The sequence below is a fragment of the Toxorhynchites rutilus genome, chromosome 2, assembly GCF_029784135.1.
Source record: "Toxorhynchites rutilus septentrionalis strain SRP chromosome 2, ASM2978413v1, whole genome shotgun sequence".
NCBI classification, from domain to species: Eukaryota; Metazoa; Arthropoda; class Insecta; order Diptera; family Culicidae; genus Toxorhynchites; species Toxorhynchites rutilus.
Genome location: NC_073745.1, coordinates 295,623,073 through 295,647,988, shown reverse-complemented (window position 1 = coordinate 295,647,988; position 24,916 = coordinate 295,623,073). Strand labels below are relative to the sequence as shown.

Sequence of the window (24,916 nt, the reverse complement as noted above, 5' to 3'; positions counted from 1 at the left end):
TTTTTTTATTTAGAACACACTAAAAAAAACGATCATAATGTAATATCGTAGTTCATCAAGATTTTCTATTCTATTCAGACCAATTTCATTTCATAATCATCTCTAATTGTAGATTCAGGTTTCAATTTTAGAATCACATTTATAGTTTTGAATACAGTTTTCAAATTGAAAACTTCAGAGTTCCATATTTTATCTTCAGATTTCCTATATCAACCACACATTCCTGATCCCAGATCCCTAATGCCAAATTTATCTTCAAAGTTATGGATTCCGTATTGAGATTCTCCAGTTCCCAAATTATCTACAAATTCTATATCCGCAAATCAAGAAAAGTGTCTAATATTAAGATTGCAGTTCGAATTTTAATTTCTAAATTCATATTCCTGAACTTTCCTAGATATGTGTCCATGTTGCAGAATTCATATTTAACTCGCTGGTTGAAGATCCCAGGTTCGAGATTATTGATTTTAAATTTAAAAAATCCCTTAGTTATCAGATGAGAAGTGCAGAACCAGATTTCCAAAAGCAAGTCACAAACTCAATTTTTCTAAATTGAGACAACAAAGCCATAAATTTCAAGATTCAAATCTCTTATTCCAAACTGGAAAAAAAAACATCGGGAAAAAGGTTCTTGATCTCAGAATCGAATTCTAATTTCCAAATTCCCTGAATCCACTCGCCAAAATGCCAGACCCTTTCATTCCAGATCCAGATTCAAGCTATAGACGCAGAAATAGACTGATTAAAGTTGACTAAAACTTTGGATCACATCCTGTGAATCGTATTCCAGATTTCAGATCTGAAGTCCATATCGAATCTAAACTATACACTCCGATTCTCGATTCCAAATCCAAAGATTTAATATTCCAACTTCAATCTTTTATCAGAAACTTCAGAATCAAATTTCAATTCTTGGTTCTGACTCTATATCCATAGCCCAGATCCAAGAAATTATATTATGCAATCCACTTGTTTACCACTTCGAATATTATTTTAGAATGCATCGAAATTTTTGTAATAGATTATTTTCTTCGTTACAAATAAATTTGATGAACGTTCTTTTACGTCTGACATGATGCCTAGGACTACCAAAATAAGAGAACGGAAGAAGTGTCAAACGATCATTGTATTTTAAATTTGTCTCTGCTATTATTGTACATCTCATGTTTACGCAGTTCTCGAACCGCGAAAGTTCATTCACTTCTAGTATTTGAAATGATGATTTTCCCAGGCTTCTCAGTTTAAAAGTACAGGCAAACCTTTTTTTGTGCGGTAGATAGGGACCGCATAAAAAAAGTTTCCCCCAAGAAAATAACTCAAATCCACGCCGTTCACCGTTCAAATTCCTTTTGTTTCTCTGCTTTGCGACGGGACAGTTTGCCTTTTCGGTAGATCGTGGCTGTTTTGTGCTTTTAATTGCATGTCGAAACGAGTTGCTGTTAGAAATCATGTCATGCAAACACTTAGAACAATTCAGAGCATTTGATGGGAGGAAGAGAATGATGTCAGAAGTGGATAATTGAGACGCAAATATGTTTTTTCCGCATTGAAATGCATATAAACCATCGAAAAAAACTAAATGGACGATAACTTCGTGAAATATGCTTCTTTTTATATACCGCACAAAAAAATCGCACAAGAACAGAAAATCGCACAAAAAAATTCTCAGAGAAAAAAAAAATGCGCACAAAAAAACCTCACAAAAACAGGTTTTACTGTACGTTTTAGGGAAACATATTCCGGTGTGCACAAAGATAAACGAGTACAAAAGTACTCAACACCAAAAATATCTCCGACTTGCATGTATTTGCAAAGCGGATTCTCAAAAAAAAAACAAGCGGTGGGAACAAAAAAAACCTCCGATTTGCATGTATATTTGCAGAGCGGATTTCCACAGGTACATCGATTCTGAAGTCTGTTTGTGGAAACTGTAAATCAGGCCAATCAAAACTTGGAAGTTAGGGCGTTCAATAACGTTCAAATAATAGTTATTCAATTGTTCATCTCATGAAAAATAATATTTTATTAATTGTGATAGACGCGTAGAAATATTTCCTATCAATGGATGCAAACATCTTTCCGAACTGTAAAGAAATATTCGAGTTATAAGCATTCGAAATACGGGTAAGGTTAGCACACAAATCGGCAGAACAAATGAATGGGAAAAAAGGAAGTTCTTCCAGTTTCCATGAATTTAAACCATTTAGAGATTAGCGAATTGCGAAAATAGTTATTAGCGTTAATTTTATTTCATAAAAACGTGACCTGTTTTCCGATTTGGCACCCTTCCTAAAAGACGTAGTTCTACGTTAAAAAAAATCCCATGATCATAATATAGAATTGGATAGAATGAATTCGAGCTCCGGATCCACATTACAAAATGTTGATTAAAAATGTTAGAATCCATGGATCCTAATGTTCTCGATTCCAAATACAGTTCACTGTTACCAATTTGTGGAATTCTCATTACAGGTTTTCCAGATTGAGAATCCGATTCTTGGTCTAAATTGCATATTCCTGATTTAACACCCAGACTGTTACGTAAAAGTCACTATTCAAATTATTGGTACATGTATGTGTTCCTAATTGGGATTTCGAAGCACATTACTAAAGGGTTGGCCAACTTAAATTTGACGTACACTTATTTCCTTATTTACACGGTACCTGTTTCACACGATTTCGTTTTTACACGATTTATAAATTAACAAATTTTGAAAAACTTATAAAAATGTATATATGATTATCATATTGTGGCTTCCATTCATTTGGCAACACCTATGGCGATAACGGGGGACTTCCTGTATTATTGTATAGTGATTTGCCTCTAATTGGACATCTAACTCAATGGACAGACCTGTAGTGCGACAGGACTAATCGGACATTTGATCCTTTAATTGGACATTTTTGTTAACACCCTTTGTGCAAGTTTCTACAAAACGATAATTTTAGGAGTGTTTCCAACCATTTTCCAGCCCTTTTACTAGATTATGTATTTATCACACTTTTCTAATAGTTATTTGTTAGGTTTTCAATTATTTCCCTGTTCTAACATGTTTTTCACATTGTGTTGTCCAATTACAGGTCACAATTATAATCTCTGTAATTATATTTATGGAACACAAAATAATGCATTTGAAGGCAAGAAAAAACAGCTCATATTTTAGGATACGAGTGCGAGTTTGTGTATTAAAACTGGTAAGTTATCAATTTGATAGCTTTTTTTGAGTCTTTATGAGTGATTTGGGTAAAAAATGACACTATGCCAAAAACATCGACAAAAATAGAAAAGAAAAAAAATTATATCATTGGAAACAAAAATTGAAATAATGGATCATTTACGTAATAGTGAAATAGGAACGGATGTTGCTAAAAAATTTTCCATGAATGAAACCACAATAAGGACAATACGAAGAAAAAAAGAAGATTCCGTTAGAAAAAGTGTAGCAGCTGGGATCAGCAGCAGTACGAGCACAACTTCATGCGTAAGAGATGTTACATTTGAAAAATACGGAATACATTTCGAAACATTTACACCGTTCGAAACATTTAAACTGAGAAATTCTTTGAATGAAAGGCGAACATGAATCTGCCGAATTTGCAACACAACAATAACCCGCACAATCTTCCGATCAGGTTTTCAGGTCTGCCGATCTGAAAAGAATGTCCGAAAGAACACATTTAGCAAAGGCTCACAAATCAGTCAGTGAATTTATAGTAGCAAAAAGTCGCACATTATTTTCTGTTGCAATACTTCAGGCGACTATATGATGAAACCATTCATCATATAGTCGCCATCAACAAATCTAGAAATCGGCGTTCATTTATAGGAGTAGACATCAAAAACCTTCCTAGTAATAAAGCATGGATCACAATCGTGGCCTTCAATGAATGGTTTAGGGTTATGTCTCAGATGTCAAAAGATCTAAGTAGAAAAGGACTGCCTTTCAACGCACTTCTATTAATTGATAATGCACCAGGTCATCCTCCAGATTTACAACACGAAAATGTGAAAGTTGTTTTTTGACGTAGAACTACGTCTTTCAGGAAGGGTGCCAAATCAGAAAACAGGTCAAGTTTTTATGAAATAAAGTTAACGTTAATAACTATTTTCATTGTGAACGAATTCTCATGATTTACATGCCAATCGAATTGGAAATTCTCTAATATTTGTTTGACATGCTATACATTACAATTCGCTAATCTCTAAACGGTTTAAATTCATGAAAACTGCAAGAACCTCCTTGTTCCCATACATTTGTTCTACCGATTTGTGTGCAGACCCTACCTGTATTTCGAATGCTTATAACACGAACATCTCTTAACAGATCGGAAAGATGTTTGCATCAATTGATAGGAAATATTTCTACGCAATGTTATTTTTCATTGAATAACAGTAAAATGTCAAGCGTTATCTAAGCGCCTTAATTGCCAAATTGGCCCGATTAACGGTTTCCCCAATACAGACTTCAAAATTGATGTACCTGTGGAAATCCGCTTTGCAACTATATATTCATGTCGGGAGTATTTTTGTTCCCACCGAGCTGTATTTCCCTAACACGGACTTCTAAATCAATGTGCCTGGGGGAATCCGCTTTGTCAAAGCATGCAAGTCGGGGATATTTTTTCCCACTGAGCTGTGTTTCCCTAACACGGACTTCACAATTAATGTGCCTGGGGGAATCCGCTTTGCAAATACCTGCAGGTCGGAGGTATTTTTTGGTGTTGAGTACTTTTGTACTCGCTTGTCGTTGTGCAGAACGGAATATGTTTCCCTAAACCGTACTTTTAAACTGAGAAGCCTGGGAAAATCGTCATTTCAGATACTAGAGGTGAATGAACTTTCCCGGTTCGAGAACTACGTAAACATGAGATGTGCAATAATTGCAGAGGAAAATGTAAAATACGATTATCGTTTGACAATTCTTCCGCTCACATATTTTGGTATTCCAAGGCATCATATCAAACGTAAAAGGACGTTCATCATATTTAGTTGTAACGAAGAACATAATCTATTATAAAAATTTCGATGCATTCTAAAATAATATTCGAAGTGGTAAACAAGTGGATTGCATAATGTAATTGCGTAGTTCTACGTCGAAAATATGCGGTCGTGTCCTAGATACAACCCCTTACAATTTTTTACGAAAGAATAATTTATTTTTATCGTTAGACCAAGGGATAATTTCGGAATTTGAAAGGGAACTCCTTTTCGTGATTTTTTTTCGGATGTTAGGAATGAAGTGAAGCATTCGGGTATTTTGGTTATTGTTTGAGGTATATTTGAAGATGTGTTTTCCATTTTTGCAGTGCACGAATAATGATTATTACGCTGTTGACAGCTGGATGCGAAGATGCTGTCTGAAGATCTGTACCTTGCTGGTGGAGTCGGGTCTGAAGCCACGGGGTGTCGCAGAGCGAATCCCTATGAATATTTTGAAACTTTAGGACAATACCTAAAGCGTTACATAGGGGTTTTGGAAAAATGAGTTATTTTTCATCAAAAATCGCTGTTTAGAAACTCATAAAAAATCGAAGAAATAAAATATCAAAAAACGGCTATGTAACGCTTTGGATAATTCATTTTTACATGCTGATGAAACATTTCAGTCAAATCAGTCGAAAGGATCCTGAGATATCGATACCACCAGTTGAAAAAACATGGTTTCGAGAAAAATGCGCTTGAAAATTCGTGCAGCAATACTATATCCAATGAGGGATATCATATTTTTCCCTCATACTTTTGGCTGTTACTTTCCAACGAAATCAAATATCGAAAAATCCTTTTAGGACAACATTTTTGAGGGCATAAGCTTCCCAAAAATGCAAAAAAAAAATGATGAAAGTGACATCATACCAATCAAAAATAAAAGACCTTGAAGTGATGACAGCGAATAAACCTATAACATATTTAGTATCTTAAACAATGAATTCAATAGGTAAATTTTGTAAGATGTTTTAATTTTGTTTTATTTAACTAAATGGCAAAATTGAGTACATATAGGGAATTTATTTCGTCTTACGCGATTTATAGAAAAATCGTAGATTTTATTCTACACAGTTATGTCGAGAACCTATCTTTAGTGCAAGTCGAGGGATAGATTTTTTTTTAAATATGCATTTAGAAAACCTGAACATTCCTCATTTTGTACGTGTACGAGGTCTGTCAAGAAAGTTTCGCGGCTTTTGGATTCCCGCGGGTTACATATATTCGATTTTTGATTTATTTTTGTTGACGTTGTGTTATTATACATATCGCTCACTTACTCTGACGAGTTAGGCTTTTTTGAATGTTTAGTTAATTTTTGACAGCTGCTTTGCTTGCACGTGTTTATGCTCATCACGATGTTTGCCAATTCCAAGTCAGTTGCTTCCATCGCACAATGATTCAGCAAATTTGCTTCTAGAGCTCGATAGCTATTCTCTAGACGAAAACTGCCTTCGACACATGAAGCGCTCATTTTTATGTTGTCAAAAATAGGGTGACTTAAATTTTCGGTTAAATACAAAACCTAACTTTCTTATCTTTATAGAAAGAAGTAAACATAATTCGACAAAGTTGTTGCACTTGTTATTTTAAGCAACTTGTTTTTTTTCTATTTCTTAAAATAATCAATAAGCCGCTTTTTTTAAGTTTCGTTAGGGTCACCATGAGAAAAACGGGGCTCTAACTTTTATATTTCATATCTCATGTAGATATGAAATATAAAAGTTAGAGCCCCGTTTTTCAATCTTCAGAAGACTTTTAGAGCTTACGCAGACAAACATTTTGCGTTGTAAAACGTGTCAATTCCTCAACAATACTCAAGGGAATTGATATATGCTCATCACTCTATCAATACTCTCTCTTCATTCGTTTGTTTTCCCTTTTTATCCAAAAATTAAATTGATCATCTCGACTCTGCCAATGCCAATCTGCTATCTGCCAGTGAAAATGATCATCTCGATTTTTGAATATGGAACTTCGTGCGAAATGTTGATTTACAAGATAAAATACCCAATGCAAAATATTAGCTTAATCGTACTTCATTTACTAGTGAAGCTGCAGGATGACTTCAACTTGATTGAAACAATATCAAGAATATCGGCCTTCCTGACAAAATTTTAAAAATAAAATTTAAGCAGAAAAAAATATTCATAGTTTTCGCATTTGCCAAAATTATCACAAAAGCTTCATGATTATGTTATATTATAATATGTTACTCACTTGGACGCATTGCACAAGGATTTTACTAAGATGCTTTAGGATCTTTGAAAGTTTCAAATTCCTCAATAGATAATAAATCCGCACTATGTCACAGTCATGGAATGGGCCAAGGTGATGATGCAAGAAAAGTTGATTATCATCAGCACAGATGAGGAGCTCAACTAGGAGTACAACCAAGGTTGTCATAAGTTCTGGTTACAACGCAATATTGAAACACAGTATCCTGTGCTGTGGGACATTGCTGAGAAATATCTTCTCGTTTCTTCATCATCTTACTTGCTCGAAAAAGGCTTCTGTGTGGTTACAAACAACCTGAACCATTTGAAAATTAACGAACGCGGAGATTTAAGACTAATATAACTGATATTGAATCGTATTTTGATATCTTGGTAGTTGTGGGTAGATTGGTTTGCGATTTGAATGTGTTTATAGTTTTTGCGTAATTTGTACTGGATATTTACAAAATTTTATGTTTATTTTGTTGAATATGGTGAGAACATATTTTTTTCTATATTATAGTGCACTTTTGGCTGGTTTGCCACATTTTGTAGAAGAATGTCTGGAGTAAGAATTGAACTCGTGACCTTTTGCTTGAGCGGTGCGGATGTTACCACTAATCCAGATCGCCTCTATGAGAAAATAATGTCAAGTTTATTCATTTGACTAATTGCAATGTTTAATTTAAATTGATAATTATTCAGTAAAAAAACTAAAGATAGGCTTCTCAAAGAAATTTGGCTATAGGGGTCTGAGGTATTACTTCATTCTGGAAAAGGGGTCTCTTACCCAAAATAGTTTGAGAACCCCTGCTCTAAACCATACGTTTTGCTTCGTATTCCGAAAAAAACAAAGTCCCAGAGTGTCGATTTTTGATAAAAAAAATTCATTCAACGTTCCATGCAATTTTAAGACATTTGGCATCAATTTTTTTTTTGGAAAACCCGATGTTCTTTCCTCCCACTTTGCGTCACTATCCCTTAAGTCCGATTGAGCAGATATTTAGCATAGGGTGTTTTTTCGAGGAGGTGATCATTTGTTTATGGGGTAACCTTTTTGAAATCCGAGATGACCATTTCCATTGTCACTTTAGGGAGTGCCTAACAATGTTTTAGTATGATAGAAATATATACATTTTTTTATGAAACAAACTCTCGAACAATTGAAACTATCCGACTAAACGAAAATCTCGTGTTCTGATTGGCAAATAGACAAGCAATCTGTGCTCTCCCAGCTGCTCATTGAGTACATTTGCACTCTATAGAAATAAGGCCTCGTGCACAAATTACGCAACACTAAAAATCCGGATTTTGGACAATATCCCCGCTCCCCTTCCCCCTAAGTAACGCAATTTCCTATCTCTAATACACAGTATGTAACACAACCTGGATCCCACTCCGCCCCCCTTTCGCGCGTTACTTGACACGACGCCTAAGAAGCAGTGGCGTATTGAAAATATGCGTTTGGTGCGGGATTTTTCGCTGCGCTAAATCCCACGTTTTGATTGGTCAAATTTCCGGTCCCCCAGTTTTGCCGTCTGTAAGGAGCAAGCAAAATGACAGGGAACACTTACTGCACATAATCGGAAACCACGTTCCGCGATTACAGTGTGTTAGTTTTACTCTAGATAGCGAGCAGTATATGTAGCTGAAAGTTAATTTAACAACATTGCTTACGAGTGGTCGGTTGCCATGGGAACAAATATTACTTGAAATTATTAAGACGACAAGGATGAAATAATTTAGGACGCGAGCAACATCTCGAATATCGATTGATATCTGATTTTTTTTTACGTAGGATTACGTCTTTCGGGAACATATTGGGGTACAAATTGAAAATCGGAAATCGAGCACATCGTGAAAATTGTCCAATTTAAAACGGTTATTGCTCAGTCATTTCATGATGGATTGATACGATTTTTGCGTCAATCGATTTCGGCACTCCATAACAATTTTTTACATTGAATAAGATAATATATGTTAGGAAACTAACTATCGAACAATTGAAAAATCTTAACCCCTATCCTAACGGAAATGCCCACTTCTGATTGGTCGAAATTGACGACACAAACGGCGGCTCATGTACATACAATTATTGCTCAGTTATTTCCTGATGGATTTACGAGATTTTTGCATCAATTGATCTGATCACTCCAAAACAATTCATCACAATGAATAAAATAATATATTATAGGAAACTAACTATCAAACAATCTCCAAACGGAAATACCTCGTTCTGATTGGTCGAAATTAAAGATACGGAGAAATCGACATTGCAAATACGTCAAAGTAGAGGGAACTTTTGTTCCCACCGATATGTGTTCCCTAACAGAGAGATCAAAACCAAGGTGCCTGGGGGAAATCAGCATTGCAAAAACATGAACATAGGGGGAACTTTTGCTCCTACCGAAATATGTTCCCTAACATAGGCTTCCAAACAAGGTGCCTTGGGAAATCGACATTTCAAATATAATCAAGTCGGGGGCACTTTTATAGTGCAAGAAGGGTGAGTGGTACGATTAATTCTGGCGAATAAAATTTAAATTTGGAACGTTAATTATGATTGCTTGATGAAATTTTATATCAATGATCGATCGTGTATTGTGAAACATTTAGCACAAGTGTAAGTATAAATTGTATATGATAGTAGCTGTTTTTAAAAAAAATAATATTAAACGATTTATTTCAATTTTCACAAATTAAATTATTAATTCAAAAATAACAAATGTTCCTAAAAATTTGATGTATTATGTGAAAAGTTCTGAACTTTCCAAAAATAACAAATCTCGAAAGCCACAAAACTTTGGTTATGAGATGGTGCTGCCAACCCCTAAGGCGAGTTGGCATGAAATTCTTGAATTATGTCATGTAGTCTTCACTCTAAGAATAATCGTACGGAAAGGCCTATGTCTTTTCGCAATACATTCCCCTGAGAGAATGCAATATTTCACGAATTTTCCTACTCTGAACAAGCTGCCGCAGAGTGACAATGTGTGAGAAATACGTGATGTGTTCTGCGAATGTACACAATTTATCCACCAATCGGTGGTGGAACGCGGCAGAGGGCTCCCATTCCCGTTACTCGTCAGTGTCACGTCCAGCAAAGATGGTGGCAAATAAACATTTATTAGCTCTCGTTTAGCTGATACGAAGCTACTCGTCAGCTCGTTTTTCCTTCTTCGCTGCTGCTGCTGCTGCTGCTACTGCCGAGGGGTATTTAGAACGTTGCGCAATGCAGATAATACCTCTCAGAGCCTCGAGGAGAGGAATACTTTTCGGGGGGGTAGCCTCCGATCGATTCGCCTCGGGGTGTTGTTGGGTGCGGTGATTCTCCTGTAATAACTAGCTTCCGTTATCACTCGAACTGCTGTCGTGTTGTGGCGTCAATAGCTGTCATGTTCGAATTGGACCCACTTTGGCCGGTATGTTTTCCTATCGCGTAATGATAGCTGTTGTTGTTATTGTGGATGTGGAAAAATAAAACAATTGCCATGTTGACAGTTCTCGCGGCGAGAGCTGGCTGAAATTATTGGACTAACGTAGGCAAGGGTCGGGCAAAACCCTCATCTCTTACGAGAACACGTGTCAGCGCTTAGCGCAGAATCAACTTGTTGCAAACAAACGGATGGACGGTGTAAATGTTGTTTCAACTATACACCATCTGAGATAATGATTAACTGCTGAAGCTTGACATGTTTACAAAGTTTTTTTTTTTGTCTTTATTAGAGAGATTTTCAGCCTTAGTAGAAACAAAGTTGTAAATATGTGTGCTCCCCCATCCATGGTCTTTCCCAGATCTATGATGTTTAATTGAATCCGTTGTGTTTCCAAGATGCACACGAAGCACTTGAATAATATATCAAACTTTGTGTTTGCGTTTTTCCGCTTTATTTATCTATCATCCGGAGTTTGGCTGCTGCTGGCTGACAAAACCAACAAAAAACCACCGACGGAATGAGCACGTGAGACCCTTTCTACTATTGCGTGTTGTAACGACAAACGCGCAAACTAAGGGTTGCTCATTGTGCTCTCACCAGAGTCTAGAGAAGGGCGGAAGGGGAGTCTTCATCTCGTGAGCGGTGCAGTAGCTGCTGCTGCTTTTGCGCCTGTTGTCATGATCAAACATATCGCCTAAAGAGTTTGCGTTGACACGATGACGATTAAAACATCAACAAGCGCTGCTGATGATTCTGGGATGAATGACGAAATAATTTAGGTTACGATGTTTCTTGGACCAATGGCATAACAACGCCGTTGATTATCTTAGAGACCTGTTCATATTTTTTAGATGTGACATTCGTTCATTTGGACACTGTTCCAACCGCGATGGAGGGATTGAGCTCATTGTCCAATTGGTTGAATACTAGCATTGTAGTTTCAACGTAGGACTACGTTCAACAAGAATGTGTAAAATGAACACGATAGAGAAAATTATTTTTTTTAGATAAAAAATTGAATAATTGTAAAATGTCAAACATTATCCAAACACACCAAATCCCACGTTTTGATTGATCAAATTTGTGCTCATCAAATTATACCTACCAACGACTAAACGTGACATATCAGTCTAAGGGAAAATAAATAAAAATAAGGAATAAGGAATTTAGTCCAGTTTTTATGGGTGCTTCAGTTTTACCCGTTTTAGGTAAAATAATTTAAGTGTGGTTAAAAGGGTACTGTTTTTCAGTCGTGTCGTGAACTTTTGCGACAGGCGAGAGGAGTTTTAATTTGGTTCTTTCTATATCGTTCAATTGCTGGAAACTTAACGAACTACTTCAACGAAGATGGTCAAAAGAAACAATACAGAAAAGCCAAAAATTCGCGTTAGAAGTAAGAGGACAGAGCATTGAGGTTAGTTTCGACGCAGTGATCTATCACCCCGTGTCCCCGTGTATAGTCGATGTGGGTGAGATTGGGTCAAAAACGGAGAAAGTTATTATTAGTAATATCTTGACAAATATTGCGAATATTTTTGAAAGCTGTGAGCCATTTGATGAGAGACATATCTACTACTATAATTACTATAACTACTATACTTTATATATTGGGTAGAATGATTCTTTTAAATCTTGCCAGATAAGTCATTGCTGAGCATGAACAATTAGAACATCAAAAAAGTTTTTCAATTGAAAGGGCCTGGCTGGGTAAGGGAGTAAAAAGTACCCCCAAACCAAATCAACAGCTGTATGGAAAATATTGTATAGGGTACTAAATAAGACATTTTGGCAGTATATTTCCTTATATGGTACACTATAGGATCTATGGTGAAAAATGCACCTTCTCGTTTTTTTTCGCGACATTCTCAATAGCTTTGAGACAAAAATATGGAAAAAAAACTGAAAGTACATCTAAGGTGTATCGATAAATATCTTCAAACCATTTTTTCATCAAAAAATGTAATAATAAAGAAAAATTTAAATATGCGGTACAAAAAAAAATTAATATTTTTTCAGGCATTTCGAAATTTTGAAAAAAAAATAACATTGAGACCCGCTTCTGTTCTAATTTTTATTTAAATGCGTTCGTATGTTTCCTTTTTTCTACATGTAGTGCAATTTTTTCCTGATTTTTCAGGAGCATTGCGAGACACAAACATAACTTTCTTCATCGTCTGCATTATTATTTTTATTTTCTTGAAATCGACTATTTTATTGTATTCGTGGTTTCCAATTGTAAGATTAAAATAAAAGAAAATTATAGTAATTTGGATATTTTAAAGTGTTCTTCTCATTAATCCGAATGATCTTTCCACAAGGACTTGATTTTTTCTCACAGAGCTCTATCGTACTGCTGACTTCTATGAAATTGGTAAACCATTTAAATCCGATGTAAAGATAATCTCATATATTTCAAGATATGAGAAAAAAAAATCTTTGTACAGCGCAATGCTCTAAATATACCGACAAAATTTGAATAAATATCAGAGCAGTACTGGGTCTCTAAATTCAAAATAAACTAAAAATGCCCAAAGGCCAAAAAATACTTTTTTTCGCGCAATCCTTTTGAAACTTCAAGAAAAAATTACGCTACATGTGGAAAAAAACAACACATACATTTCAATAAAAATTAGAGCAAAACTGGGTCTCGAAGTAATTTTTTTTTCAAAATTTCGAAATGCCTGAAAATTTATGTATATTTTTTGTACCGCGAAAAACACTCTAAAAATTTTGAAAAAATCACATACACCTAAAATAGACGTAGGAAGAATTTTGAATACAAACTAGAGTAGTACTGAATAGAATTGGGCGATCTTTATAAAAACATCGATCTTGTAGAATCGATTTTCCAAACGGTGTAGGGATCGATCCACTGACTAAATCGGTACCAAAGAATCGATCTTTGCGAATCGAAAAGTAAAGTCGTAGGAACATCTAGAAAAGCCGTATTTTTTTAGTACTTAACTCATTGTGGTCGTTTGTCTGCTCTCAGCCACCACAGCAAGAAACCATGCTAATTTTACTTAACCAAGTATCAGTTTATGCTTATGGGATTCAGTTTCAAACAAAATAGTCACCCACACAAGACAACGCACAGTGCATTAAATTCATAAGAATATGGGACAAAAATCATAACAGCAGAATTTAGCCATTGTAAAACTTTGGTGTGATGGAAAGGATTGTTCATAAGTATCAGAACTACTGTTTGCATAAATGTATCATGTTATTTGAATAATCGCATAAGTGTCTCAAGCGATAAAATCTTTGTTCATCTAAAGTGAAAAGTTCTGATCATTTCGGATACGCAGAAATCATTATTTGAGTAACTACTGGTTGAAATTATGTTGAAGTAGTATTTTTAAAGAGCAGAATAATTGTTTGCATAAGTGTCTTATGTCATCTGAGTAATCTCATGTAAAACAATCTTTGTTAAAAGTGAAAAATGTTGATCGTTTCGGATACACATTGCTGGCATTAATTACACATTTATTGTATTAATGGCAAAAGTGTTTCATATCCAATGGATAATAAAAATATAATTATGTATTGATACTTCATATGATTTACTCTTGGAGACTGTTTCGGAAGATTTCACACGAAGACGTCCTAGAAGGTCGATTTACTGCCATTTTTTTTACACCAGATCTAGACGTTTTATGCATTTTTAAGTTATTTGGGATCGATTTTTTTTCGATTTTTCAAATTTCATTTAGATTTTCGAGGATTAAAAAATCAAAACTTTGAAGCACCCCTAAATCATGTCCGATTGAGCTGAAACTTTGCACAGGTCATTTTTTGGTCTAATAAACAAATTGTTCGGTTTTTGAAATTCGATGATGATTTTTTTCCACACATCCATTGCCACCCTATAATACATAAAGGGTTTTCCAACTTTAAATTCCGAAAGTGAATTGAAATGAAACACACTTAGAATTCGAATTTCGATGAAACTTTTATTTCAAATTAAAGTTTTGTTTATGCCATTATGTGTGAAATACAACATGACTCAAATGTCCACCTAGGGCTTCCTCGCACACCTTGATCCGGAACAGGTAATTTTCGATGACTTTTCGGCACATATGGGGCGGTATCTCGGTCATAACTTCACGAATGTTGTCTTTCAAATGTTCAAGAGTTTGCGGAGAGTTGGCATAGACACGGTCTTTCGCATAACCCTACAAGAAAAAGTCTAACGGGTTCAAATCGCATGATCTGGACGGCCAATTGGCATCACAAAAACGCTCAAATTTCATTCGCAATATGGCCATGTTCGGTCGTGTTGTGTGGCACGATGCGCCGTCCTGCTGGAACCATGGCATGTGGTTCCATATCCATATCTTCAATTTGTGGCAAAAAAGTCACATGAGGGTTGTGTCCGAGACACGACCGCATAGTTGACGTAAGATTCCGTTAGGTTTTCTGTTGATTTTGGATATGTTTGAAAAATAACATCGTTAAACACTTTGATAATGATTTTGTGGCCCTGAAAAGGGCCGTTTTGTTTGGTTGTTGGGTATTGTTTGTTCACTTCACCAGTGTATACCAGATGATGTTGACACAAGGATGATAAACAGTCGTTGGATGGTGCGTATCAGATAGAAGATGTCGAAGTGACATGAGAAATGATGAAAACCGCCTTCTGTGATCCTAGGCTAAATACCTCCTGTGTTCTGTATGAATGAAATAAAAAAAAGCTGTTACCTCTCTCTCAATAGATCCGCCAGAAGGGCTAATCCCAAATGCCCTCGATCCCTGGTCTAAGCCGCGGGGACCATTGAGGGTGGGCTCTCAAGACCTTTTTTCGATGGCTAGCTTGAAATGCGGAGGCTCAAGATCGGCTTATTTCACATCCGTGCACAAATCAAGGGATCAGTTGGCAATTGAATACACACTTTTTTTTCCTTTTTCTTCAATTTTTATTAACTTACAGTGTTCGTGTTCGTGTGGATTGTGTGGAGGCCGGCCGCCAAGAGTCGAGCGAAGGACACTTGTGACGTTGTTGGCGACCGTCGTCGCAAGCTGGGTACCAGAGCTGTGAGTTTCTAACGAGTCTAGTTCTTCTATTATCAAATGCTCTTTACCTAATTTTTCGGTCCGCTCTGTATGAACTGCACTTTCCAAGTGCTTTCAATTTAATTTGAATTAGAAAAGTATGGACACTTTTCTATTACCATTGTGCCTTGGATAAAGAGCTTTTATTATAGACCCAGTAGTGCTTTCCTTTTCCCCAAGTTTTTATGTGGTATGTCTCTTCTCGAAACTTATACATGTGTATTTCAGCTATTGTGGTTTGTGTATTTGGTGTGTATATGTATGTGCGTGTGATTATAGCTAACTTATGTCCGAGAGTAATTCTAATATTTTACATTCTAACTTAAACCTACATATATTTATTTATTTATATAATATAACTAATTTATTTATGTTCTTAAAACTACTATATTTCTAAACGGTAACAAAGCTCACCAATGTAATATAAGATAATTATCAATACCGAACACAATTATCAATAAAAACATGTTACTTTAATATAGAGAAAACATATTTGAAATGGAAAAGGTAACTTTCTTTTATAATTTTTATGAACTTATGGTATGAACTTTCTTTAGGTGAAAATGAACACAACATAACAGACAGAAGCAACCAACATTAATCGTATCACTCACCTTACTTGCAATATAAAAATACCCCCGACTTGCAATATTGGGCACTTTGGTTTTGATGTCTCTGTTAGGGAACACATTTCGGTGGGAACAAATGCTCCCCCTACTTTCATGTATTTGCAATGTCAATTCCCACCAGGAAGCTTGGTTCTGATGACTCTGTTAGGGAACACATTTCGGTGGGAACAAAATCTCCCACTACTTTCATGCATTTGCAATGCCGATTTTCTCCAGGCAGCTTGGTTTTGAAGTCTCTGTTAGGGAACCGTCGCATGTGTCGTCAATTTCGACCAATCAGAAATGGATATTTCCGATAGGATAGAGGATGAGATTTTTCAATTGTTCGATAGTTTCATGAATTATATTATTTTATTCAATATGAAAAATTGTTATGGAGTGCCGAAATCGATTGACGCAAAAATTTCATCAATCCGTCATGAAATAATTGAGCAATGAGTGTTTGAAATTGGACAATTTTCACGATGTGTTCGATTTTCGATTTTCAGTTTGTACCCCAATATGTTCCCGAAAGACATAATCCTACGTCAAAAAAATCGGTTAACATGCGGCCATAGCGCTCACCATTCACAGTTACCGTCTCGCCGTCCTCATTTTCAAAGAAATACGGCCCGATGACTCCACCAGACCATAATGCGCACCAAACAGTGACTTTTGGCGGATGCAATGGGCTCTCAACAATCACGTGTGGATTTTCTGAGCCCCATATACGGAAATTTTGGGTGTTCACATAGCCACCGAGCTCGAAATGTGCCTCATCGCTGAAGAAAATTAGATGCATTTTGCAGAAAATTCAGCATTTTGCTGCTGTTGTTCGTTCACCCAATCGACGTATGCCCGACGCATTCCATGGTCACTACGCTCTAATTTTTGTACCAGTTGGACTTTATATGGATGTAGGTGCAAGTCCAAATGCAAAATTCGCCACAATGATGTGTTTGACAAGCCCAATTGCTGAGCACGCCGTGGGATCGAAACATTCGGGTCGTCCTCCACACTGGCAGCAACAGCAGCAATATTTTCGGCCGAACGCACATTACGATGATGCACAGGTTTCACAATATCCGCTACGGATCCAGTTTGTTCGAATTTACGCACTACATTAGCGATTGTGTGCTCTGTAGGCCGTCCGTGACGACCAAAATCTGTCCGTAATGCTCGAAAAACATTTGCCGGTTTTTCATAATTTTTATAGTATAATTTAACAAAATTAACACGTTTTGCGATGCTAAAACTATCCATATTGTAAAATGGCAGACATTCAACTAACGATATGACGCTTTGGTTGACAGCTATGTCAAACGGTTGTCAGCGCAGGGCTGTATACTTTCGGAAGCCCGAAATGGAAAACCCTGTATATTTATAGATCACTAAGAAATGGTTATTTTTCATAATCTTGCATGCTTTTCCAAGGAAAAATGTCGGAATTATTTTTTTCAGTACGACACCCATGCCCAAATTTTATACGACCGCAAAGGGTTAAAATGTTGAGTCAGCTCGCGCAGTCCGAAGCCGCCGGACGCAAAGTTGTTCGTGTCCGTCATTGTGTTGGAACAATACCGTTATCGGTTTCGCTGAAGTGATTGTTTCGCCCTAACGGGGTTTCCTTTATTGCGAGAGTGAAAGGATTAAAATTTTGATGAATTGTTTTTCATATCTTTTCTTGATACACCGTAGTGAGATGCACATTCATTTTTTTTTTTCAAATTTTGATCTCAAAGTTTTTTAAGGATGGCGTCAAATAAACAAAAAGTACGTTTTTCACTATAGATCCTATGTTAAACCACATAGGGGTTAAAAAAACGCCCAAATTTCTTATTTAACATCCTATACAATATTTGCCATACAGCTGGTGATTTCGTTTGGGGGTATTTTTTACTCCCTCACCTGGCCAGGCCCTCTTTCTACAATGTTTGTTCTCGCCGACAAAAGTTACGAAATCCTACGTTAACAATGTGTTCGTGTCTTGAACGACCCATTTCTTAATATTTTCTTCATAATTACAAAAAACACAACTTCCTCAATCCTGGGAAAAAAATGTGTTTCAGATTACTGTTTGGAATACAGGGCAACTTCGACACATACACATTTCGAATGAAAATCATTGTGTATAGTTTTATTGATTTGAGTTTGAGATTAATATGAAATGTATCCTATGAAAATGGTTTCAATAGTTCATTAGGACTGGGTAGAAAACGGAAGCGATCTATTGTTCTTTGACCCGATTCTGTAAAAAAATATTGAGGATGCGAATCAAGGAGGGTTTATTAAGTCAATTATGCAGAAGTACAACATCATGTAGTTCAACAGTCAGAATCATTAAACGCGCCTGGAAAGACAAGTTTTTATTCGACAATTGTTTCGCAGCAAATCGACATACTGTTATAACATACTGTTATAAGTCAAGGGAAATAAGTAAAATCAAAATAGAAACCCGTTTTGCGAACATTATTTCAGTTCAAAATGAGGTGTGAACAGTTTACCAATGCGACACTAATTCAGACATCCATTTTTGAGATGAAAAGTAAAAAAAAAATTACTTGGGAACTTTTCTAAATTACTTCAATGCCCAAGGAAATATATTTTTCTCAAATTCGTAATTCGATTTACTCCTACTCTTCCCAGTGAACCAGTAATTTATTCTCGGCAGCGGAAGTCAACACAGTCTGTCGTCTCTGTATTATATCACGCGTTCATATTGAATTTAGCTTTTCCGGCGTGGGGATAAACACACAAGATCTGCTTCCCGAACATGATAATGAATTCTAATCGAACCGGAATGGAATCGATGACTTCATCGAAATGTGTTCGCTACGAACACACCACCGCCGCTTCATTTTCATCAATGAGTTCAACCGGTGCATTACTTTCAGCTCTTCTGGGGATGTGTTTCACTCACTCTATTTGGTGGATGGTTGGAATTTGGACAACGTCGCCGTTACCGTTCGAGACCACCAGAGGCGGCGGCCGGAGAGGGTTCGTTCGTTCGCGCTCCCGTTGCAGTTGCAGTTGTTCCAGTGGCGGCGGCAGCGGTGGCATGTGCTGCGGTGTTCAAGTGACCAACATTAGTGAAAACAATAACATGGCGGAAACGTGTTGATTTTAAGCAGCAGTATGTCAAACGTCGTCGAGCATCGCAATCGGAGGGATGACCACGCGACAGTATCGCATCGTGCAGACTGGTACTGGAAGCGGAAAACAAATTTTATCGCTCGTTATTCGGATGACTTCCATGTTTCCCTGAAAACTACAATTGAGTCTCCAGTCTCCGTTCACCATGGACGAAGCCAACATGCTTTCCATTATAACGGGTGATTTTTTGCTGTTTGGTTTTTCAGCGCACTGTTTTTGGCAGATCACGCGTGATCCGTGCCGTGTGTCAAAAATGAAGTTGTATAGTTTTCAGGGCCCTTTCATTACGAAAATACTAACAAAACATTGAATTTTATCATAAATATTTTTATGTTTTCAAAAGATTAATAAATAAATAATAGAATAATGGATAGTAAAAATATTATTTGTTATATTTGTTCAAAACTCGGAAAAACGTCAGAAATTCGTGCCTCTACATTAGAATACCCCTTAAAAGACCACTGAACCATTCACTAAAGAGTAATTTATATACAATTCAATGCATTCCAAAGTTATATAAGAAACTAGCTGACCCGACAAACTTCGTCCCGCCCAAACTTTATTTTTCGTTATCGCATTCACGTTTTCTTACTAAGCACACGTTCATGGAACCAATCGTAGAAATTTTCATTAATTGATCTTCTAATCTACCCTTTAAAATTACATTTTACTATAAAATTCCTAGTACTTCCAACAAAACTCGTCGTTATAATATTATTATTAGGGGATTATTTTCAGACACAATTCTCCTTCAAGATTTTCCAACCACTTGCAAATAACATGTATCTCCGTTACATGATACAGAAAATATGATAGAATGAAGACAGCCCTAAATCGGACAATTCCTTCCTCGAGTTTAGTTCTTATCAACACATTCGGCGATCCATTTCTATTTATATAGATAGAAGAAGCTATAGATCGATCTTAGCACAAATATAAAATGGACTAACAACACTTGTCACTATTAAATTGTAGAACACATAGAAATTGAATTTTCGCAAATTTTCCCATTTTCTTCAGAGTTTTACGAAAATTTTCAATTGTCATGTTTAGTTGGAATATGTTTGATTGAAATATGTGTTTGAGTTTTTTGGAACCCCCCCCCCCTCCATTCCAGGGGAGGAGAGGTTTGTCATACCATCGTAGAAACATTTCTCGTACCCAAAAACCCACACATCCCAAATTTGGAAAGAACGTGTATTGCCCCCTACAACCTCCATATACCGAAATTGGTTCCATTTGCTTGATTAGTTCTTGAGTTATGCAGAAACTTATGCTTCATCTGTATGGTACAGACATAAACAGTGAATGTAGTAAAAAAAAGTTAAAAGTTTGACGATTTAATTGGGTATGTTTTCTTTCGATTGCACAATCCACTCGCTTCCTCCCTGACGCAACGAGCAATCTCTTTGCCTAAATTCGGGCGTTAGCTCATAATGTGAGTTTATGCGTAAAATGAATTATTCTCCATTTACCGATAATAGGCAATAATTTTATATTATATTGTATGTTGTCCAATCAATTTGTGCTCAATTCATGTTTTTAACGTGTAGGTTTCACTACTAACAATTTGTGTAATTGTGGTCCAGGATGTCATAATATCGAGTATGTTGTTTGGTTATTTAAAAATGCAATAAATGAATTTAACCCCTTGCCGTACGATTTAATATCCAACAATAGGGTCCAAACACGAGCACAGTGAGTCGTTTCGATACTCTGCTGAGTGTGTGTATCTTACTTGCGATCGTACCAGTCCCGCATCATCACACGTATCCATTTCACATCGATAGACGACGAGTGAGGTTTGATGTTGTACGTTCTGGCACAGTCTTATACGTTATACGTGAAGGGGTTAAATGGCTGCTGGTTTAGAAGATCGAAAGGGTATACCCACGTAAATCAGATTATGATAGCTTGAGTAGTCGCGATCTTACAGTGCTATAAAGTTATTACAAACAATGTTCCGGACAACGTGGTAACGAAGGAGATAATGCTATTTTTATCTATAATATATTTTTGTAGTCATAGATTGATTTGACTCAGTCTTATATTTATGTAGGTCTTAACTATTTAGATTTCTGTTTAAAATGATACATGATAACTCTTTGTATTCTTATTAACAATAGAATAAGGTGAAATGTAAATACATATTAGATATAAGATAGGCTTAAGAATTGAGTGTAATGAATTTGAGTGTGAATGTGAGAGTGAACATTGTCAACATATCCTTTTATCCCTTCCTTTTCCTGAAGAAAATATGTCACCCTTCTAAACTCGAGTAGACCGCGAGTAATCGGTTTTCTACACCATTAACATTAGAATTAAGGAAAAATGTTTATATATACTTGTAACAATACAGTCAGGAGTTTGGCTCCTTTAAACTTATGTAACTGAGCCTGTAAAAATAAACGATTTAATAAAAAAAAACTCTTTGTATTCTTCTGCATGATTGAAGAAGAAAAGGGTAGTAATGCATTTAATGGCATTTTCATGTACATTTTAGAACAGAATGCCGTACCGAATTCTACCACGTTATGTCAAATGGTTTTAGTATCAAAAGAGAAAAAATACACATTTTGAACAATGAAAAACTCAATTTAAATGCAATTACTACACACAATCACAGTCTTACGCTTTGAAATGTTTGTATGTATGGAAGCAGACATATATTTCTTTTATTTTAATTTTTTTTTGGGACTGCACTAAAAAAAAGTCCAAACGACGTCAACGGGGATCGAACCAAGACCGGCTGAAATGCAAGGCAGTTTTACTAATGATACTGTTGAGTAAAAGCGTGATAATATTGCACCTGATTATAAAATTAGAAAGTAAGTTTAAAAGTGAGCTATATTTATCTCGGTCTGGGCCGTGTATGTTGCAAAGTATGCGGAAAGCTTATTTGTCTCTTGTTTCGCTCGCTCGTATTAATCTAATATTGCTGTACCATATATATTAAACAACAGCTTACCAGTATTTGAGAGTCATGACATTTTCTGTTATTTTTAGACTCATTTCATGTAATAAAACGGGATGACAAAACATAAGCTAAAAAACTATTTTGGGTGTTCCTACCAATTTTCTGTTGCTGTTCTGCAAAAGGTGCTGTATGATATAATTTATAGATTATTTCTTTGGAAATTATGATTTAGGGAGCGTTGGAGACGTAAAGATACAGAAAAACTACTTGGATATTCGATAAGTTATTCAAATTGACAGCCCTTGGTATAGCCCTACGTGTCCCCAGTTATGTACCAGGCATTACTCCCCTCCCCCATCTTTTGACGTAGGACTACGTCTTTCATTTCTATACCGGGGTGTAAAATCAAAGTTTCGAAAACGAAAGCGTTACGCCGGAGACCGAGATTTTGAGCGTTAATAGCTCCTAAACAACTGAACGAAATGGTATGATAAACACTTCATTCGAAAGATAAAATGTCTACGCGCTCTATACTTGTTACTTTTTGATCCAAAAACTTGTTTCAATAGCCTCAAAATTGCTATCAAAACAGGCTATTGAAACCACACCAATCGGTATAAAAGCGAGTGTCGCTCGGAAATCCACTCAGTTATGATTGCGCAATGATCGAGATACCATCGGTGGAATGAATGGATGTTTCCCTAACACGGACTTCAAAACCATGGAGCCAGGGGAAATCGGCATTGCAAAATAGATACAAGCACCGGGTACTTTTGTACTCGTTTGCATTTCTGCAAATCGGAATGTTTCCATATCACAGACTTCAAAACCATGGAGCCTGGGGAAACTGGCATTGCAAATGAGATGCAATCAACGGGTACTTTTGTACTCGTTTGCGCTTTTGCAAATCGGAATGTTTCCCTTACACAGACTTCAAAACCATGGCGCCTGGGGAAATCGGCCTTGCAAAATAGATACAAGCAGCGGGTAGTAGTTTTAGTGCTTCCGTGGCCGAGTGGTTAGCGTCATAACTAACATGCCGGGTGTTCGGGTTCGATTTCCGTTCTGGTCGGGGGAATTTTTCGTCAAAGAAATTTCCTCCGACTTGCACTGTGATCACGCGTATTCTATAGAGCTTGCCACTCAGAATGCATTGCAAGGCGTGATATTTGGCATAGAAATCTCAACTAAGTACTAATAAAAATGACGCAAGTAATACTACGTTGAGACGGCGAAGTTCCTCTAGGAACGTTAGTGCCATTGAAGAAGAAGAAGAAGCGGGTAGTTTTGTACTCGTTTGCATTTCTGCAAATCGGAATTTTTCCCTACACAGACTTCGAAAACATGGAGCCTGGGGAAACTGGCATTGCAAATGAGATGCAATCAACGGGTAATGTTGGACTCGTTTGCGCTTTTGCAAATCGGAATGTTTCCCTTACACAGACTTCAAAACCATGGCGCCTGGGGAAATCGGCCTTGCAAAATAGATACCAGCAGCGGGTAGTAGTTTTAGTGCTCCCGTGGCCGAGTGGTTAGCGTCATAACTAACATGCCGGGTGTTCGGGTTCGATTCCCGTTCTGGTCGGGGGAATTTTTCGTCAAAGAAATTTCCTCCGACTTGCACTGTGATCACGCGTATTCTATAGAGCTTGCCACTCAGAATGCATTGCAAGGCGTGATATTTGGCATAGAAATCTCAACTAAGTACTAATAAAAATGACGCAAGTAATACTACGTTGAGACGGCGAAGTTCCTCTAGGAACGTTAGTGCCATTGAAGAAGAAGAAGAAGCGGGTAGTTTTGTACTCGTTTGCATTTCTGCAAATCGGAATTTTTCCCTACACAGACTTCGAAACCATGGAGCCTGGGGAAACTGGCATTGCAAATGAGATGCAATCAACGGGTAATATTGGACTCGTTTGCGTTTCTTCAAATCGGAATGTATCCCTAACACGGATTTCAAAACCATGAAGCGTGGGTAAATTGGCATTGCAAATGAGATGCAAGCTGCGAGTACTTTTGTACTCTACTATACTTTGTTTGCAAACCGGAATGTGTTTTCCCAACACAGATTCCGAAACCAATAAGTTGGGAAAATCGGCATTGCAGATCTTGGCAGTACTTTTATACTCCCATGTATTTTTACACTTCGGAAATGGTTTTGCTAACACGGTCTACAAAAGCGGGTACAAATGCAACGCTTTGGCTCGGTTATTCAAGACTGCATATCCCTTAATGTCACTGGCTCACTGAACCTTCGAGCATACCGTTTGATGATTAGGCAAAATGTTGATAACTATTTGCTGCGATAACCAGTACCATTATGCATGAATTGACCTAAATTAGAATTTGTTTGCAATTAAATTCGTAAATTGTTTCATTCATTCACTAGTTTAATCAATACATGCGAAAGATAGCTCTGCGCAGCGGCGATATCGTACCCAATGAGGAACATCCGAGGTGCGATTATTGCTAATTGAAAAAACACAAATGATTACTAAGCCAACGGCAGTCCTACGTCAACCTTGCGGTTATATCATAGGTATAAC

At 36.7% G+C, this 24,916-nt stretch overlaps 1 protein-coding gene and 1 pseudogene across 1 annotated transcript in view; one reads left to right on the top strand and one right to left on the bottom strand.

The window, feature by feature from the left end:
- Nucleotides 1-24,916, bottom strand: part of LOC129770691 (serine/threonine-protein kinase N) — a 222,466-nt gene that overhangs the window by 168,114 nt on the left and 29,436 nt on the right. The window lies entirely within an intron of this gene.
- Nucleotides 24,783-24,859, top strand: LOC129772200 (U4 spliceosomal RNA; annotated as a pseudogene).